The 6,844-nt window shown below is 32.7% G+C and overlaps 1 long non-coding RNA gene across 1 annotated transcript; it reads left to right on the top strand.

The window, feature by feature from the left end:
* The first annotated feature begins 4,518 nt into the window (after positions 1-4,518).
* LOC145123809 (uncharacterized) lies at positions 4,519-5,391 on the top strand. Its single transcript, XR_013715335.1, has 3 exons — positions 4,519-4,558; positions 5,092-5,196; positions 5,318-5,391. It is a non-coding gene; the product is annotated as an uncharacterized LOC145123809 (long non-coding RNA).
* The last annotated feature ends 1,453 nt before the right edge of the window (positions 5,392-6,844 follow it).

Raw genomic sequence — 6,844 nt, forward strand, 5'->3', positions numbered from 1 at the left:
TTCAAGTGGTTAAACTATCGAAGAAACACACTTACTTAAACACACAGCTACGTCCCCATCACCGACAATCCAACAAAAAGGTATTGGGTCACTTCTTGAAGGGAATATTAGTTGATAGTACAGGTAATATGTTGCGGGGGAAACAGATACAACGAACTTTAAATGACCATCTTTGTGTACATATTTCATACTGGCAAGCATGGAATGCTAAAATGTATGCTCTAAATCTATTGAGAGGGACCCCTGAAGAAAGCTTTCAAAGACTACATTTATACTGTTACAACTTGGAGAAGAAGAATCCTTGGACGGTTACACATATAAAGACGAGTGATGACAACAAATTTGAATACTTTATCATGGCTATCGGTTGCGCGGTAATATTTTTTATATACCGACTTATTTATATTTAATGTCCATACACATGCGTTCGCTTTAATTAGATTATTGATTACTTTTAAGGTTCGAATGTTTCAAAGATGTGTGTCCTGTTATTATCATTGACAACGCACACCTTAAAGGGAAATATTTGGGCACCATGTTCCTATTAGTAGGCATGGATGGTAATAACCAAATCCTCCCTATTGCATTTGGTGTTGGGAAAAATGAAAGTGGAGAGCCATGTATTTGGTTTTTATCAAGACTCAAAGAATGTATTAGGGACATGCCAACTTTGGCTATCATACCAGATAGAGCCAATTCAATTGAAATGACCATTCAGGTCGTGTTCCCGAATGCATACCACGGGCTCTATTGTCGCCATTTGTTAATGAATATGAGAGCAAAGATTGACAAGCAAGAGAGAACAAAGATTTTGTTTTGGGAGGTTGCAAAGGCTTACCGAGAGTCTGATTTCAATAAAATCTTGGGTAGGCTATGTCGTGCACTAAACGATGATTGTTATACTTGGCTAGACAGAATCAATAATGAGAGATGGGCAAGGTCGTGTTTCCCTGTGGTTCGGTACAATATTATGACATTAAACAGTGCCGAGTCCGTCAATGCATTATCAAGAGATGAACGGAAACTACCGATAACAATGTTGATTGATTTCTTTCGAGCAACTATGCAACAATGGTAGTGCTAGCGACGTAATGTTGGAGGTAAGTGTTTCCCTATATTTTAAAACTTCAATGATATTTGTAGTGTAATTTATTGTGAATGACAACATATACGTAAATGTTTGTTATAGTTGAAAGAAAAAAAGGTGTTACTGAGCATGTTGAGAAGGTCATCGAGAGGAGAATCAATGAATCCTTTGCTTTCTTGGTATACCAGATTGATCAAAGCATATATGAGGTGACTGACTAAATGAAAAATGTTATAGTAAACTTGGAAAGTCATTATTACACGTGTGGGAAATTACAATTGTCGGGTATACCTTGTACTCATGTTGTGGCGGTATTCAAGGAACTGAGATACCAACATTGCAGTGCATGGGTATCATCGTACTTCACAAATAAAAACATATTGATCAACATAAGTAGAGGTTGTGTTTCTTGTGCCAGTTCCAACTGAATACGAAGAACCAGATGAAGTCATGGTTGTTTTTCCACCATTGATGGACAAACGACAAGTCGGGCGACCTAAAAACCATAACCATATCTCATCCCAAGGTGAAAGTCCGATTCAGAAAAAATGTAGTCGTTGCGAAAGGATCGTTCACACAAGCAGAAACTATGACGCTCCGTTTCCCGCAGAGTCAACCAAAAGTGAATCTTCAAGTAGGACCAAGTCAAGTGGAGAAAGTTACGTTAAGTCTAAGAGTAGACATACTATTCAAAAAGGTAGCCAACAATATGATACTGTTGATTTAAAAAACCTGTAGTGATGTTTGTACGATATCATATTATTCTACAAAATTTTGTTCGGAAGGATAAACTTGTTTTTGCTACATCTTCAAAAGGAAACTGTTCTAAAACATTGACAAAGAAAATCATAACTCAAACATTAGCGTAATATGAAGCATCTATCCACTTGACACTCTCAATCCACCACCTAGCAACACACTCCTACCGAATATTAAATGGGATGTAGGATAATCCGAAACAATGGAATGTCGGAATCTAGTCTGAAACGGGTTAAAGGGTATTGATAGGAGAACCAGATTATCGAGTCGGAATTATCTATCCGTTTACCGAATATTAAATCGGGTCTGGAACGCCCCATTCCGGATCAAGTGGTCATTTTGCAAAAAATAAAAAAGTTATATTTAAAAAAACAACAAAAAAAAGGTTAGATTTTTGCCTTGTATCAATCGGTAAATGATGGATGCTCGCATGAGAAAGGGTTAAATCAAAGTTATACATGTTGACAATAAAAAGAGGGTATGAATGACTACTACACAAATAGAATTGATTCTAAATGAAAAGAGTAAAATAACATGTACTATATAATCGATTAAACGTTCAAAAAACCTAAAACAATTTATTTCCATATTATTTTTCCTTCTTCGGCCGAATAATTATACATAGGGCTGTAAACTAATTGATATGCCCCCACCTCTTTAGTTTTCTGATTATTTACAAAAATGTCACATTGCATCTTGATCGTCCTTTATTTTGATCCAACGTTCCACTTTTAGTTCTCGGGTTCTCGGGAAACTATGAGTTCTCAAATGATCATATATCTCTCTCTCTCTCTCTCTCTCTATATATATATATATATATATATATATATATATATATATATATATATATATATATATATATATATATATATATATATATATATATATAAGATCCATTGTTTGACTAGGTGTGCTTGATTTCCATTGTTTGACTAGGTGTGCTTGATTTCGATCAAATTGTGGTATCCCTTTTTCGTGAAATCATTTGTGTCCTCTCTATCTTTGAACCACAACCATCAAAAATGCCTTTATTATTTCAGACATTTACCTAATTATTCTTTATATTTTATATTTTAGAATTTTATTTTAAAAAGATTACATATTTTCTCTTTTAAAGTTTCTAGTATAAATATGTTCATTAATTTGCTCATTAGCATCACTTTTATTAACATCAAGAACTATGATTTACAAGTGTTACGTTTTTACGAGACTGATAAAAATCATGGAAAAGGACAAAACCCCAAAAGCTCTAAGATGTTAAGGATTGATTTGATGTAGTAATGTCGTATCAAGCATTTTATTTGCCAAAAAACGTTCATATCTTTATTGACTTATTATTCTCCCTGTTATGATAAAGCCAGATTGCATTAAACATATACTCTTCTAGTAACACATATATAACCTTTTGGATTTTGTGGTGTAAAAATTATAATATTTTTGTACTTTTCGGAAAGACTTTTTTTTACAAAAAGTTATTTATCTCATTAGTAGTCATCACAAATATATTGGGAAGATGGATTATTATTATTTAAGAACTTTTATTAATATTTTTATAATATGGAGTGAATGCTTTTCGCACCAAATGATTGAATTCATTTTAGTGAAGTCTACAAGTGTATTATGTCATTATACCATTATAGAAATTTATGTCGGCATTTTATGACATTTTGTCTATAATGTTTTATTATATTTGAAGTTATATAATTAGGGCTGTAAACGAACCGAACGTTCAACGAACTGTTCGTGAACCGTTTGGCGGGAAGTTCGTTTATTTAATAAATGAACGAACATGAACACAAATTCTCGTTCGTTTAGTTAAACGAACGAACATGAACAATGGTCTCGTCCGTTCAATTATGTTCGTGAACGTTCGTTTATGTTCTTCGTTTACGTTTGTTCATGTTCGTTCATATAGGTTCCTTTTATCTTCATATATGTTTAATTGTGTTTGATTACATTACTATATTATATATTCATTTATGTTCATATATGTTTGTTTATCTTCGTTTGTTTATGTTTGTTAGTTTATGTGGTTTAGCATGTTCACGAACATAAACGAACGAACATGAACAATGTAATTTGTTAAACGAACGAACATGAACAAGAAAACTCGTTCGTTTAACCGTTCATGTTCGTTCATTAGTTCGGTTAACTTAAACGAAAGAACATGAACAAGCCCTGTTCGTGTTCGTTTGGTTCGTTTACACAAGGGTATTACTGGAAACAAATATATTATTAGTTTATTAATCTTATTTACTAAAAGAGAAAACAAAATTTCCTATTGTCGACTGCGATTTTCCCCAAACGATCGTCACCTTCTCCGATTATGGTGTCGGCGATTCCGCCTCCCCCACAGCCGACGCCGGCGAGTCGCCTCTTCAGTACCGCATCTAGGTAATTATCGGTGACCACCGCCTTACACTGCCACCGTAGATCCAGAATCAAAATCCCTTTCGTTGATCCTTTGTATCATAAACCTATCTCCACTAAAGATCCCTGCAGATTGATAGATTGAACAACGCGGTAGCGACATCCTTCTTCCCTCTCGGAGTTCCGTGCCCTAATCTTATTTACTATCGGCTGCTTTCTGTTCCGTCCGATCTAGATGGAGCCACAGTGTTGATTGGAAGTCTCATGCCTCGCTGTCTTCTCAGATCAGGACTATTGCTTCCCCTGTTCTTGACCGTTTTCACCGTAGTCTCGCTACCATGGGTAATTCCTTTGGTTTTCTTCTTGCTTGTTTCTGGTTCCTGTGCTATTCATTTTGATTTCTTCTGATTTTTATTTCATGTAATTCTGCTGGAGTGTCAACGCTTGCGTGGCTGATACTGATCGGTGGGGTGATGTTTGACCTCAAGTTTAGATTTCAGTTACGCGATTTGAACAAAGGCTAATGAATTATGATTATAATCTAGTAGCGTACAGGTTAAGCAGGATTATAGTTGTCAAGTCGGTAGTGCTTTAGATATACAAGTATCACTATAAGCTACTACCTCTGACCAACCAAATAACATCACTTCTCTTATGAATCGGACTGAGGGAGTGTATAAATTTATTGACCTGATCATATACTTCTATGGTTATGACAAACAGCCTACATAAGTATCGATCTGAGTAGAAGCACATATGACAACATAAATGAGATGTTTTATGATTTCTAGTGTTTCTTACTTTTTTTTTCTTTCTGAAATTGTGATTGTCTTTGAGTTTTTAGATCTGATTTGTATGTTTAATTGCATCTACAGCCTCTGATCATGCTTTCAGTGGGATTTTGACTGGTCTCCCCAAGCCTGGAGGTGGAGAGTTTGGAAAGTTCTATAGTTTGTCTGCGCTGAATGATCCAAGAGTTGGTAAGTCTTTTTGACTCCTCCGCTTCACTTCCCAACTTTTTAGCTGATAATTTTCATTTAAAGAATCTATAAATTAACAGTTACTTGAAACTGATCAAACTTTTGTTCATATGGAGATCAGACAAGCTGCCATATTCAATTAGGATACTTCTTGAATCAGCCATCCGTAATTGTGACAATTTCCAAGTCACCAAGTCAGATGTTGAGAAAGTCATTGATTGGGAGAAGACTTCTCCAAATCAAGTTGAGATTCCATTTAAGCCAGCTCGTGTTCTCTTGCAGGTTTCTTTTTTACTACTTTGTGAAATAACCATTATGAAAAAAGGTTATTATTATTAAAGCCATTTTTTTAGAATTGTAAAATTTCATGAACGCCAATTGAGATTTTTTTTAATATTTATTTATTAATATATTTTTTAATTTACATTTTAATATTAGGGAAAATGATAGAAAAATATTTTTTAGTTTTTCCATAAAGACTAAATATGTCCAATATATAAGGTGTTTTTTTTTTAAAATATGTGATTCACTTGTGATTTACATGTGAATGTGATTCACATGTAAATCAAATATAAATCCATATGAATTACATATGATTCACATATAATTAACATACGGATTACATGTAAATCACATGTGAATCACATTCACATGTAAAACACAAGTGAATCACATATGAATTACATATGATTCACATGTAAATCACATGTGATTCACATGTAAATCACAAGTGAGTCACATATGAATTACATGTGATTCACATGTAAATCATATGTAAATCACATATGAATCACATGTGATTCACACGTAAATCACAATTATACGTGATTCACATGTAAATCAAATATGAATCACATGTGATTCACATGTAAATCACAATTACACGTGATTCACATGTAAATCACATGTAATTCACATATGAATAACCTGTAATCCACATGTAAATCACAAGTTGGTCACATATGATTCACATTTAAATCACATTTACACGTGATTCACATGTAAATCACATGTAATTCACATATGAATCACACGTAAATCACATATGATTTATATGTAAATCACATGTGATTCACATGTGAATGGCATGTGATTCATATGTTAATCACATGAAAATCACATATGTATTTTTGTGAGTGTTTTTGCGTCAATCATTTTTTTTAACTTTCTTGTAGATTTGGAAGAAATTGTGGTGAATATTGAAGAGTTGAAAAATGATAAATTGAAGAAAATAAGGAAATATTGACACGAAGACATGAAAACGCTTTGAAATTTGTAGCATTTTTTATTTTTTATATTTTATTTTGTATCGAATAAAATACTTGTATTATTGTGTTTATAGATTAATTAATAAAAATGAGATTTTTTGTGATTTACTTATACATATTATAGTATAAGAAATATACATATATGCATTTGAAAAAATATGCATATATGCACCTAAAAATTTACTTTTTTTTAAAAAAAAATGCAGTCTTATTTTTAAATGCATATTTTTTTTTGAAAAAAATGTAACTTTCTTTAAAAAACTTGCAGTTTTTTAATTAAAAAATGCAGTTTTTTTAAAAAAATTAAAGTTTTTTTTTTAAAAAATGCAGTTTTTTTTAAAAAAAAATGCAGTTTTTTTCTAGAAATAATGCAGTTTTTT

Source organism: Lactuca virosa, chromosome 7 (assembly GCF_052849685.1).
Source record: "Lactuca virosa cultivar CGN04683 chromosome 7, Lactuca_virosa_CGN04683_v6, whole genome shotgun sequence".
NCBI classification, from domain to species: domain Eukaryota; kingdom Viridiplantae; phylum Streptophyta; class Magnoliopsida; order Asterales; family Asteraceae; genus Lactuca; species Lactuca virosa.